This window comes from Polistes canadensis, unplaced genomic scaffold, assembly GCF_001313835.1.
Source record: "Polistes canadensis isolate GaletaPanama2010 unplaced genomic scaffold, ASM131383v1 scaffold_5, whole genome shotgun sequence".
NCBI classification, from domain to species: Eukaryota; Metazoa; Arthropoda; class Insecta; order Hymenoptera; family Vespidae; genus Polistes; species Polistes canadensis.
Window position 1 is genome coordinate 394,284 of NW_014569552.1, and position 15,138 is coordinate 409,421.

Below are 15,138 nucleotides of genomic sequence, written 5' to 3' on the forward strand. Positions count from 1 at the left end.
TTTTTTTTTTTTTTTCATATCACCGCAAAAATACGGAACCCCACGGTTTGATCTAATTTTTATTCTTACTTGTTCGACAGAAAAGAATGAGAACTTTTTTTTTTCTCTCTTTTTCCTTCCTTCTTTCTGATTCATTTCTTTTCTTTTTTTCTTTTTTTTTTCTTCAATTTGCTTTAAATTACCTTACCAATTTAAATACTATTTTTATACAATTATCGTTATGCTTAATTGTATAGTTTATAATTGAAAAGAAAATTAAATTATATCATATAACAAAAAAGTAGAACGTTTTTCTTTCAAACGTTAGATATGAAAAACTTTTTGGTTTTCTTTTTTAGAAATATATACATTTCTATCAATAAAATATTATGCAAAAATAAAATAAAATTAAATTAAAAAAAAAATGAAACTTACTTAATGAAATTCGTGGGATACGTGTTTCAAATATTCTTTTTTTTTAAATCTACCAAATGTGAGATATGATTCATTACACGATACACCGTTAACTATAAATAAAAAAATAAATAAAATTTTTAAAATATATATATTTTCACGTATTATTGAAATATAAGGAAAAGAAAAGTGCATAAAACTATAGCAAGCAAAGATCAACTTTGCAATGCTACCGTCAACAATGCATTAATCGTTTAAAACGGAAGCTCACATTTTAATCTTATTTTCTCATCAAACATCTTAACTGTTATTTCAATTTTTTTCTCTCTCTCTCTCTCTCTCTCTCTCTCTCTCTCTCTCTCTTTCTCTCTTTCTATCTCTCTTTCGATGGAATAATTTAACCAGGAAAAATATTCTCCTAGCAGAGTACATAGTTCTTTCTATCCATCATTTGGCTGGTGCACTTTTGGCCTTGATGAAAATATTCTTTTGACGTTGGCTCGTGCTCGAAGCATAGTCGACAGGTTCTAAAGTCTCGTTCATTCGAGCGAATCGAGTAAAAGGATGTTCGTCTTCTTCGTCTACTTCCTTTTCCTCTGCTTTTTCCTTTTCCACTTCCTCTTTTTATCCCTCTCGACTCTCTCTTCTTTCTCTATTTTTCTCATTTTATTTGTATTTTTTTTTTTAAGTTACCTCTCGGTTTTATTCTAGTTCATTCGTTTCTCTATCCTTACAAATTTTTATATTATATTTCAAGAAAATGCATCCAAGTATAATTTTTTTACAATTTTTATAATGATTCAAAAAGCAAAGTGATATTTAAAAAGAAATATTCAGCGAAATTTGTCGGATCATATCTTTTTAAATATCTATTCGGAAGAAACGATTTGTCGTTTTATTATTTTCTTTTTTTTTTTTTTACGATATGTAATAAAATAAGTTAGTTATCATTTTTTGTTACTTTTTTCTAAACCTTCATTGGAGGATTTTTTGATTGAGAAGTATTTTTATTATTATAAAAATTAATGGAAGTTCATCGAATGCATATACGTCAGGTGGGTTGAACCATTTTCAGAACCCAACGTATTAAAATATTATATTTTCAATTGAATTTTTATTACAAGAAAGAAAATATAAATTTTTCTTGAGGATTTATATCTTTTCAATCTTTCCAGGTATTTGTCGAAAACTTTCTTCGAATATTTATAAAAATAATTAAAGAAAAAATTTTGTCGATCGTTTGATTATTTTCTTTTCTTTTTTTTTTATGTGACAAATAATTCTAATTTTATTTTTAACCTATATATCGGACACGTTGTAAAATATTTTGAGTAAAATAATTTTCTTAAAAATGACATTATTTTAATAATCATCGGCGAGTTTGTTAATTACATTTGTTCGAGTGTTTCACTAACTACATTAAAATTTGAAATTCAAAATGTACGCCGTATGAAAGATCGGATCTCAATGTATAAAATGATAATAGATAAAATATTCGTTAAGATTAGTTGTTCTCTATTTAAAAGAACAAATACAACTCTGAAACACAGATATGTGCTGTAAAATTCTATGAATTTGTTAGTAGATACTGAATATGTTTCCCTCTCTCTCTCCCTCTCTTTACTCTTTACTCTTTTCCTTCTATCTTTCTATATTACTCGTTTACAAACGAAATAATATTTTATATCTCATGAAACAGGTATACATCTTTTTCGAAAGTTCTTTTTTGTTAAAAAAAAAAAAAAAAAATAAAAATAAAAAAAAATAAAAAGGAAGAATATAAAAAAATAGAATGTCTTTTCGAAAAGAATTTTATTTTCATAACTTTACAAAGCAATTCTCAAAAAGAAGTAGAAGTGGAGATAGAAGAAGAAATAGAAGAAGAAGAAGAAGAAGAAGAAGAAGAAGAAGAAGAAGAAGAAGAAGAGGAGGAGGAGGAAGGAAAAGATGCGCTTGTGACGAAACAAAGAAACATTTTTATCTTTCAGGAGTGTCTCCAAGGAGTTACTTGGATTCACCGATAAAGAAATTGCTTTATAAAAGCATTTCTTTAGCAATTCCTTATCTCTTCGATGGTTTTCTCTTTCTACGTTATTATTCTCTCTTATTTTCTAATGTTTTTCGTGATTTATCTTAAAATTTGGTTTAACGAGATAGAAACGGATAAAAAAAAGAAACAAGAAGAAAACCTGGGAGAAGAATTTTCGATCAAACTTTGTCAATTAAATGAACGAATTTTCATCAATATTAAAATTAATGAAAGTAAACATATATAAATATATGTTACCGTAAAAGATTGCAATTGGATGATGTCAAGATTCACACGGTGAATGTCAATAAATGTCAAATAAGTCGGTGAATGTCCGAATATTTAGGTTTATTCTTATATATTAATATTTCGGAGATATACCAAATAACCATGTGAGTCTTGACATTCTCCAATTTCGGACTTTCACGGCCATAGATAAATGAATTATAAGGAAATCACATAGCCATTTCACGACGTTCCCATAAAATCGGGGTTTCTCGTAAAAACGTACGGCACACTCGTACGGTAAAAATCGCTGAAACAAAATTTCGCTGACTCAAATAATACTTCACCCAGAGAAATCTCTACGGTTGACCGGTCAGTTTCAATGAAAAAAAAAAAAAGAAAACAATATATATATATATATATAATTATTTCGAGTAAAACCTAGGATTTCCACGATTTAATTAAATTATATAATCTAACAATTAAACGTTAATACTATTAATTTAACGTGAGTATAAAATATACTGCAATGTTTAATAAAAAATACAGTAAAACAATAGTTTTCAATTTTCAAATCCAATCTTCAATGTGTTATCTCTATGATAAAGTTAACAAAATTATATAAAAACTATACCTTATTATTATAAATAAATAAAATACAAATATTTATACGTGGTGGCCTAAAAATCATAAGACCCCATTTAAAAATAAAATAATATTTTTACGTAGAAATAATTTACTATTTATTCTTTATATACAAATTAATAAATATACTTTTTTTGTAAATTATTTTTCATTAAAATTTCTATAAAAAAAAAAAAGAAAAATATTATTTAACGACACACGTGTACGATACAAAAATAATCATAATTCGAAACAAATTCGTATCGAGTGTACTAATTGTATTTTCTTATTGTACCGCGTATCGAAACTATTTCTGATATTATGTCGATATATTTTGAAATTTCCAGTATATTAGATACATGCGTCTGTGCGTGTGTGTGTGCGTGTGTGTATAAGAAAGAGAGTGAAAGAGATGTATATATAAATTACTAATTCTCAACATTGACAATTGAATTCCGTTCTCTGAGGTGTACGCATGAGGTGAACTATTCACTTGCCAATTAATCTGTCGGTGCTCAAACTGATTTCAACAGTTGGTAATATGGTACATATAAACATCTATGCGCACGCGTATACACATATATACATACATACACACATAGTATACATATCGAAATTGTCGAAGCAGAAACCTCTTCGCGACAGTTGCACTAGACAGTTGTCAATTAATCGCACACTCCTCTACAGATCTATCCTTTGATTCTGTCAGGTAACAACAACTACAAAACCATACATCCTCAAATACATAGATCTATGAAACATATAAGTAAATGTATGTGTATGTGTGTGTATATATATAATATCTAAGTACAACGAGTCACAGGAGTATTCGTAACCACCTCCCGCCCATTGTACATTTCAAATCATTGATATCGTTTATGTTCGACAGAGAAGCCATTAACATTTGATCCAAAATAACTTAGATCGTATTGTTTAAATTTTGATAAACTATTTATCCATCTATTCATTATTCCTAAAATGGCATCAATAACAGTTTGTGAAATATTATCAATGAAAGAAACATATAATACTTTTTCACACATCTTATTTTTCCGTATATTAAATATTTGTTTGTGTTTTGAGATTTAACCAAAATTTTGTATTCTTTTCATTTTTTATTAAAGTTAGTTAAAACAACAAGAAGAAAAATCGTCAATAATATTAATTATTTATCCAATTTTTTATCATTTTGAGTACCTCCTAAAATATAGCATAACTTATCTCAAATTTTTTAGTGAAACCTTTGTGATTTATAGTACAAACAATTTGTATAGTGTACTTAACTCCCGTGCGTGTACAATTTGCAAAAAGTTTTTCAATATCACACTGACACAATGATTCGAACAAATCGATCTCTCTATCTCTTTCTTTTTCTTTTTGATCGTAAATTCGGAAGTGTTTCCTTATACTGTGAAAAAGGGTTCCGAAAGGGGTGGAAGGGGTGGTTGTGAACCAGCAACCACCAACAGTAATGCTAGCAACGCGAACAATGTACTTAATGGTGCGAGAAAAACTGCCCGTTAAACGTTCCTTTTATCCAACGGGACCCTCGTTTCGGGATATATTCGACGTTGTACACCAATTTTTTCGTCTCGTAGACATTAACGTTCGGGAAATAGAGAATAGGGGGAAAGGGGGTTAAAGAGAACCTGAAAGAGAAACGTGAGAAGCATTTTACTGAAATAAATCGCACGTAAACTTATGATTCTTCTTGCCATATGTACCAAACGAGCCGAAAAAATTCTTCTCGTTAAGAATTAACTCGAATGGAGGAAAAAGAAAAAACAACCATAATTTATATGTAATAAATAACTTGACCTTTTTAATGCAAGTGGCATTAAATAATTTCGTTAGTTTAGAGAGGATATTACATTAATACAAATATATTTAAAATTTGTTTTATCGAGAAAAAAAATATAATTAATATTGGTTGTTTTTTTTTTTTTTTTTTTNTTTTTTTTTTTTTTTTTTTTTAAATAGAATTGTAATATTTCGTTTCAAATTTATTCTAAATACATATAAATAAAAAACTAAAAACATTTTGTTAAAATTTAAAAAAGAAATTAATCATCTGAAAAGATTCGAAGAAAGAACAAAAATATTTTAAATAATAAATTCGTATAAGATGACTTTTGACTTTCCTAAAAACTTTTAATTGACCTTTTATACTCGTTTCATTAAAATAATCATAATAATGACTTATGTACCTATATATTATATAATATATATGTACATACATAATACATATATATACCCTAATTATTACTTATTAATCGAGTAACTAATTAAAATATGAAAACAACCCCTTTTTACATACCCTTTTCAATTAGTAAGATACCTCTCTGTCCTTTCTGTTATTTCCCTTTCCAATTAATTGCTCTCTCCATTACGAATAATTCGGTCGTTTTTTCGTCCAACCTCATATCAAGAGTTTAACGCGGGAATATTTAAATTGCATTTCATTTAAACGCATTAAATGAACTTAATGGAGAAATGGTATATTTCTCACCGATCGTTAAAATCGTTTTACAAACAAGAATAGGACGACAAATATAAAGAAAGACCGAGAGAGAAAGAGAGAGACAGAGAAAAGGGAATAAAAAATAAAATATGAAATAGAAAGAGAAAGATAAAAATTATTAATATCGAATATACGATAAAAAGTTGACAAAAAATTCATGCTCTTGATGGACATTTTCCAACGACGAATAACTCAAAATCCAGGCCACGTGGGCACCTATACGTACACATACTATTTCATTGGCAATAAAATCCGAACGAAGATGACTACTTACGAATTGTTACGAGAGAAAAATAAAGAGAGAGAGAGAGAGAGTGAAATTGGTTAAAATATGCGAAAAGGTATGTGCCATTTTTTTTTTCTTTTTTTTATTATAGAAAATCTCTCGAGGTTACCGTAAGCAACCTCCCACCCCCACTACATTCCTCGTTCTCATTATATATACAAAAAATATACGTATATGTATTTGATTGGCAACGTAATAAACGAATAGCTACACACATCCAAAGCTCGATTACCTGCAACGTTAAATAACATAGATATTGACGCATAAGTTAACGATATTAGTGTTACTTTCTTTAAAGAGGGTTTCCAATTGCAACTCATAAAAAATTCATTCCCGTTGCAAATCCACTTTACGAGGGGAACGTTCGTACAATCGTTACCGACTTGTTATATATATATATATATATATATATGTATATATGTATTTGTGTGTGTATTATGTGTGATTGCAAGTTTGCGTGCGACCATTCGGAAGTAGTCCTTCCTTTCAATGAAACGAGAGAAAGATAGTGAGAGCGAGAGAAGAGACATAAACAGAAAGAAAAAGAGAATAATTGTAAAGGAAAAACACAGAGAAAGAGAGAGAGAGAGAGAGAGATAGAAAAAGAGGAAGAAAGTAATAGTAAGAAAGATAGAGACCGAAAGAGTCAGAGAACCAATGAAGGAGTGAGACAGTGAGAGAGATAAAAACAGAGAGAATTAGAAAGAGAAAATATGTGTGAGAGGTATAAAACACATAGAGAGCAAAAAACAGGGAGAACTAGAGGGAACCTGAAACAGGAAGAATAAGAGAGATACGACAGAGATAGATAGAGAAAACCTGAAGTAGAAAAAATAAGTGAGAGAGAGAGAGAGTGGGGGTAATCAAAATGAATGAGAGATACAAAAACAAAGAGAACCAAAGAAAACTTAAAACACAAAAGAGTTAAAGAGAGGGAGAGGGAAGAAGAGTCAATGAGAAAGAAGACAAATATAGTGAAAGTAAGAAGAAAAGAGAAAGAGAGAACAAGGGAGAAAGATAAATAGAACGTTAAAGTATAAAAAATAGTGAAAAAGCAGGTTGCATCATATACGATTTTGACAAACGATTTTTATTCCCTCGATGGTTAGTCAAACGGTCATGAAACAGAAGGATTCAAAAGGACTATTTCAATCATAGGAACTTTGTATAGTAGTAGTATCTGTACACTCAAACGAAAACAATCCTGGATCAGAGATCAAAATGGCGTTAAGGGCTTGACATCAAATTGATTTGATTTAACATTGCAACTTTGTCGATTCAGTCTTCCTATCTACATTTTCTATTTGTACTCTTTTTATCTTTCTTTCTCTATTTTGTGCAGTCGGATCCACAATGTGTTTGTTCGGATACAACACGTAGATACACTGTGTTTAATCTGGTAAACGAAAAATCTTATAAATCATATAATATGAACAAAAATCAAAGCGATATCGCACATCGATGAAATTTTGATTCGATATATTTATTATCGATTTTTATAATCAAATTAATGATAATAAATTTATTCGCAAATGTTGAATTTGTATAAGAAAAAATATGGACCCTTTATGCATTCCCATCGAAATAATATTTGATTTTATTGATATTTCGGAAGAATGATATTTAATCATACAAATATTAATATTATATTATATATATATGTAGACACATATATAGATATATCGCGATAATTAAATTGATTATATCGAAAATCATATTAATATTTCATAGTAATTAATATTAGAAATATGTAAATAAGTTAATATCAATCAAGATATACTATTTAATCAGTATTAATTTTATGATTTGATGTATAGCGGTAATTTTTGGAAAATTAATCTCTTATAATTACAGTTGAAATAATTATAAAATGAATAATAATGTATCGGAAAATAATATAAGAGAATTTTAAAATGTTTCATACATTCAGATATTATTCAAATATTATACATACAATTCAAATATTATATTTTCTACGACCTATCGTAAATGATAAGAGAATGAAAAAAAAAAGAAGTTACTTTTAACGGTCGATAAAATTAATTCACCGATATTTTATAAAACTCATTTAAAATATAATTCACCTAATTAATACATATAGAATATGACTCAAAAAATTCTAAACGTATAATATTATATAATCGGGAGAAAAATTAATCTTTACAAAGTTCCACACAAACAAGAGTAATTAATTTTTAAAAATTATACATACATACATGACGTTTTAAAATACGTGTGTGCATAATTACAAAAACGGTTACAGTATGTTAAAATAAAATAAAATAAATAAATATTCGCAAAATCATATGTGAATCCGATAATGTCCTCGTTTTCGTTCTTGAAATTCTTTTAGCATATTTTGAAACACCCTCTGCATACGAATGCATACTATACGAGAGTCAACTATATCGTTCGGTTTATTGAAGTAGAAAATTATGATGTGAAGAAGAATTATCCCATGAGAATAAGATTCGCGTGCTTCGAACAAAATTGAAGAGATTTCTCTCCTATCTGTCGAATAAAGACGAAAAGTTAGTGCGGGGTATGAACAAAAGAGAAAAAAAGAAAATGACGAGAGACGTGCATTTTGGTTATAAGACGTCGTAAAGTGCCGCGATAAGAAATGAAATTTGAGGAAGTTACTTTTCATGACGTTAGAAATGAATTTAAAAAAAACCCAAAAATATTTAAAAAAAAAAAAAAATAAATAATAAAATATGAACATATATGCATATATATATATATATATATATCTACGTTTATGTTATTTTCATACGTATATTTTCTATTTTATCTATGAATGATTATCGTGAATATTACAATAATAATTTTGATTTGTAAACAATGATTATTATTAACAATAACCCAACACTATATATATTTTTATTCATCGCAGATTTATTTTGCGTACAATTCATAATAATAACCAGTATAAAAATATATATATTTAATAATATTTCACAATCGTTTGAACGATTATATCACCGGATCGTAGGATAGATACGTAAATAGAAAAAATGAAAAAGAAGAAGAAGAAGAAGAAAGAAGTAAAATATATATCTATCTTTCTCTCACCCTTATTTTCAAAAGGTTTGAAAGAACATAAAACCGAACCGATGATCGCGGCTTTAAGAAAAAGATTGAGTCTCCATCCTTTGTCCTGAATTGACCCGCTTCCTTTGTCGCATCCGAACAAATCACGTAGAATTTTCTCATCCTTCGGTGGCCCTTCATTTACCGTAAGTAATGTTTCATTTAAGCGTTTATTTGTCACTACGGAAAAAGGGACAATCTTGGATGAGAAATAAAAAAAAGAGAGAAACTGAGATATCAGAAAGATCACAAGAATTTCTCTCTCTTTCTCATTCTCTCTCTTTCTCTTTCTCTATCTGTCTCATTCTTTCACTCTTTCAATTTCTCTTATGCTATATCATTCTTTTATTATTTCACTCTCTCTCTCTCTTTTTCTCTTTTTCCCTTCCTTTTACTCTCTCAATTTTTCTCTCCTATACTTTTTCTGCAGGTACGTAATTGTAATACTGCAAGACTTAATAACGTAGATGTTAATTTTTAACATTTTTTTTTTTTTTCTTTCGGTATTTCTATAAGATTATAATATTTTATACGCTTTTTGGGAGAGAAAATTTTTAAAAATTCAAAAAACGCCAGAAGTATGTTATTTTTTTTTTTTGTCAGTGTACTTTTATCAAACAGAATACATGCTCTTCTAGCAAAAAGCAAAGAACAATCAGAAATGAGCATTGAGCAAATAAGCAAATGAGCAAATGAGAAAATAAGCAAATGAATAAATAAGTAAATGAGTGAATGGGTAAATGAACAAATGAGCAAAGAAACTAATGAGTGAATGAATAAATGAGTTTAAAAGAATAAGTGACTTACAAAATTTCGAGAATATGAAAATAAATATTTTTAAAATGATCTATAGAAACCTTTGGATTAGTCTAATATAAGAATGTTTTGCTTATCAATTTAATATGTCCATTTACGATGATTGAAATTTTTTAATAATAAAATATACATCTACGAGATTAAAAAAACTTCTTAATAAAATAATTATTTATAAAAAAAATACTTATGATATATTGTAAATTTTGTCGAAAGTATTTAAACTCGACAGTAAGAACACTTAAGATTGCGAGATCGACAATTTTATGAACCAAACGATTACCTTTTTTTTTCTAATATAAATGATGAGAAAACAGGATATCTACGTTAAAAAGAAAATACCATGAAATACAACAATAATAGAAAAGAATAACTTTCGTAGGTTGTGCACCGTGTGTGTGTGTGTGTTAAAAATGTTTTGGTTATGATCCACGCACCTACACACATAAATGCGTTCGCGCACGCGCAATATGCGTACACACACAAACGTGTATGCATATATGCATGCATATAAATGTAGATCGGGCTAATGGAAAATACATCGGCATTCGAAAGCGTGGCACGAAAAACTCATTGGTTTGATGTGTGGAAAAGAGAAAAAGGATGGAGGAGATGAATGACGAGGTAGAGGAAGAAGAAGAGGAGGAGGAGGAGGAGGGGGAGGTGGGAGGAAAGCAGAGGAGGTCGATCAATATCGGGCTAAGCGTTTTCCACCTACCAACCGAACGACAAGTCCTATCCGTTGCTGTTTCTACCATCAAATGTGTCATGTCTTCTTTTTTTCATGATTTTTTTTACCTACTTCTCCCTGTCAAGCCCCTCCCCCTATCCCACTAGTCGTAAAAATTTCAAGAATTAAATAATCGTGAAAAATTAGGTGGAAATAAAGTGAACGTTAAACAGATATGTTGGTATTCGGTATAATGCAAGGTTTTTGAATTACAATAATTCATAATCCCTTCAATACACTTTGAAATTTCATTGGTTTAATTTTTATAAAAAAAATGAAGTGAAAATGAAGTGAATGATAAGTTAGAACTATTGGGATTTAGAAAATATACATGTTTTTGGATTAGAATGATTCATAATCCTTGCACCGTTCCTATTTAATTTCAAGATTTTGATCGTCATGAAAAATTAAGTGGAAATGAAGTAAATGAATAAGTATGAGTGTTAATATTGGGGAAAATACGTTTGGTTTTAGATTAAAATAATTTATAATACTACCCATGTAGACTCCTGGAAATTTCAAAGATTTAATCGTTATGAAAAATTAAATAATTTGTATATAATATATTAAATAATATGTAAAATATAATTATTATTATTCCTATTAATTTGATCAACTTCGATTATCCTGATCACGGTAAAAATTATATTTGAAAAAATTACATCAAATTCTGTGAAATATTTAAAAAATAATAATACAAATGTAAAAATTGGAATAAAAAAAAAAAAAGAAAAAAAGGTAAGAAAATTAAGGATACGAAAAATTCGTGTTACACAAAAATCCGTGCTACACTCGTTTATGTTCGAGAGCAAATTGGTGTTTCTGACATCGAGGACGTCGTTTAGGTTCTCTTATCCAATATATATATATATATAGGTATATATATATATATATATTAGAGAGAGAGAGAGAGAGAGAGAGAGAAAGACAGAATATACGAGGGATGGCTGTCTAATTCAAGCTAGAAGAGTCTCTATTGGCCCACCAATCGGATAGACAAGAAGGAATTAATTTACGCGATCGATGAAGAGAAGAGGGAGCAGAAAATTGTCGAGAAATTTGATCGGCAACCGAATTCGATTTCACCATCATTCGCAGGCGTTCTCTACTAATCACAAAAAATTAATGACTAGGGTTCATTGCAAGAGTGTTTTTTACCACGAGATTATTTCGTTTGAGAAAAAACTTTGATCTTATTTTTCTTACTTTTATTTTTTTTTTTTTTTTTACAGTTTGATTTACCCCCAAAACACTAACGTTGCATTGAAAATTATAGAAACACGATTAGGCTTATTCGATGCTCAAGTGTAACTGAATATATTGTATAATATAATGTTTTTTTTTTTATTATTATTATTAATATTTAATTAATTTCATAAAATATTTTTTCGGCCGATAACCAATGACAAAATTTGTAATCTAGGATAAGCTATAAGTCCCTAGGTGATTATAAAAATCAATTAATCTCTTTCGAGATTATTTTTTTGTTAATAAATATTATGTTCGTGCAAAAAAAAAATATTTAGTTTGCTAATGATTAATAAAAGAATTTTTAATACGGGATAATCCAGAAGTCTCTGGGTGATTTTTAAAATTAATCACTCTTTTTCCGCGACTTTTTAAGGTAATGCTTTACTTTTCGCAAAATTTAAAACTACAAGCCTAGGGAACTTTTTTACAATCTTTTTACGATCTGAAAAAAAAGAAAACATAAAAAAAAAAAAAAAAAAGAAGACTAGTCTCGAAAAGTCTCGGAAAAGAATAATTAATTTTCAATATTACCTAGGGACTTTTGAAAGTACCACCAGCCTTTATTAAAAGTTCCGACATTACTTATCGGATAAACCGATAAACCTTTGTATCTCAAAATATTTCAAAGGTTGGTGATTAAAATAAGAGAACGGAGACATAAAATTTGTTTTAAAGATTAACAAACATTTCTAACGTTACAAACTCAAACCAAATTAGCAAGAATTCAGAAGTTATTATTAAAAAAAAAAAAAAAACAGTTTTCTATTTAACCAAGAGTTAAGATTCTCACTAAAGTTTACCAATTAGTTAATTAAATAAATGATAAATATTCTAAAGTTCAATACATTTATTCCTAATCTTGTTCAAACATTTTGTTCAAATGCTAAAATAGAACAATTAAAAATTTCAATTATATTATTTTGAATTATTTTTTTCTTATATATATAAATTCAACCTAAAAACCAATTATTATTTAAGTGTTAAACCTGAAAAAAAAAACAATATTTTTTTAACTTGCTCAATCAATTAAACAATAAACTCGGTCGATCATTGTTCTAATTCAATTAACTTCTATTAAAAAGTGAAATTGAACCTTCGTTGTGTTCAAAAGTGTTTTGTAAAATTGACATTTTCCTTTCTCCTAGTTTTTCTTGGATTTATTACAAATTTTAGCTCGTTAAAAGACGAGAATTACATGAAATAAGATCAGTTTATTTTATTTCAATCAAAATGAAAATTATTTTTGAGAAAGATTCTGTTCACAAGTTATTATATTAACGAAATGACTTTTGTTTGGTTTTCTTACCACCGATTTATTTCCTCACGCACCTGAAACAGAAAAACGAATATATATATATATATATATAAATATATATCAAATGTGAAAAATATTTGGGATGATGAATAAATGTTGAATTAATTTTTATTTTTTTATACATTATATGTACAATAAATGTACAATATTAGGATTGTTTTATAATAACCGTTTATTTAAATATAAAATAATACAAATTTCTATGTTATTTATATTTTATATATTGACCAAACCATGAATACAGTATAGCAAAATAGGGGGTCAGTGTATACTATAGTAAAGTATTAAATATTAGTTCAATTCTTAAAAAAAGAATACAAACGAAATACTTAGACATAAAAGAATAAAAGTTCAGTTATTTGTTTAATCATTACTACATGTACATTTATTTTTGTTTTTATATATATATATTATAGAATAACAATCATTTCTTAATGACTATTATTAATTAATTATTTTTCTTCTGTCGTGTTCGTGACTTTGAACGATCTTTTTAAATACATAAACAAGTTTTTCCAACCCCTAGTTAATTAATCGATCTCCTGAATAAACATACTCGTTAAACAATGATGATAGTTAACTTTAAATATTTTCCCTTTTGTGACATATTTTTCCTTCTTTTTATTGATAAAAAAAAGAAAATAAAGAAAAATATACAGAGGCGTAGGTATGCAAGCATGCAGTCAGGCATGCAGGCACGAATTTTGAAGTATCGATAAAAATGTGACTTTCGATTATAAAAGTATGTTATAATATATATATATATACAGAACGACAGCATACCCATGAAATCGTTTACTGGTATTAATAGAATGTAAACACATATCGGTATATAACATGTTATCCAATATACGAGACAAGTATGAGAACAATTGAAGAGAATAAAAGAGAAAATCGAGATTGGATGAATGTGGGGTAATAACATCTGTGTAAAATATATAAAATAATAAGACAATGAAATAAGGAATGATTTTTTGATAAAAAAAATTAGAAGAAAGAAAAAAAACCAAAGGTACGATAAATTGATTGAACTTTTTTACCGATCATTTTTTTATTTTATTTTTTATTTTTTTTTTTATAAATAAAAATTAACCAATCGAGCATTTATATATCGATGAGACAATTTTTTGATTAGAAATTAAAATAAAATTAAATCATATTATTATATAGTTTTATATTTTTTCTTATGTGTAATTGAGTATAAAATGTTCGAATTTTAAATGAAAATAATCGATTTAATTGATCACTTTCATATTTAATTATTTATTCAAATAAGAATAAATCTACTCGAGTATTCATCGATAGGACAATTTTTTCTTTCGGTAATATCTAAAATGTAAACAATTTGTGATAAAAGAAACAAAATATTAATAAAGAAGATTTCATATTAATTATAATCTTTCATTTTGAAGTGTTCTTTGAAGACTTTTTTGATCCCCACCCACCACCATTTCTCGATCGTATCTACTATCATCGTATATCATGGCGTACGTAAAACATTGTTTATTGGAGGAAAAACAACACAACTTTATAACGATATTCCTTATAGATGTGTACGTGTGTGTGTATGTGGATGCGTGTGTTATAGATTAACCTGTATATAAGTGGTTTTTATCACGTGATAAAACGTTTAACAACACCCATACTGACTGATTTCTTTTCTCTATTTTATATTTCATAGAAGAATAAAAGGAAAAGAAAAAGAAGAAGATATTTCACGATTTAAACTTAATGACTTCAGCACAAAAAAGCAAAAAAAAATACGTGTCCATGTCATAATTTATGGAAGATGTTTCAAAATATGTAGACATAATTGCAAGAATGATTTTTATACGTTAAAAGTAAGAAAAAAAAAAAA

The 15,138-nt window shown here is 27.6% G+C and overlaps 1 protein-coding gene across 8 annotated transcripts in view; it reads right to left on the minus strand.

Moving 5' to 3' along the window:
- The window catches only part of LOC106787956 (inactive rhomboid protein 1), a 243,532-nt gene that overhangs the window by 173,301 nt on the left and 55,093 nt on the right, over positions 1-15,138 (minus strand). Inside the window, exon 3 of one of the 8 annotated variants that reach the window (XM_014750764.1) lies at positions 13,272-13,294. The exons of the other annotated variants lie outside the window; for them this stretch is intronic. The gene's annotated coding sequence lies outside the window, so the exon portion shown is untranslated. The remainder of the gene's footprint in view (positions 1-13,271; positions 13,295-15,138) is intronic. 8 annotated transcript variants of the gene reach the window in all.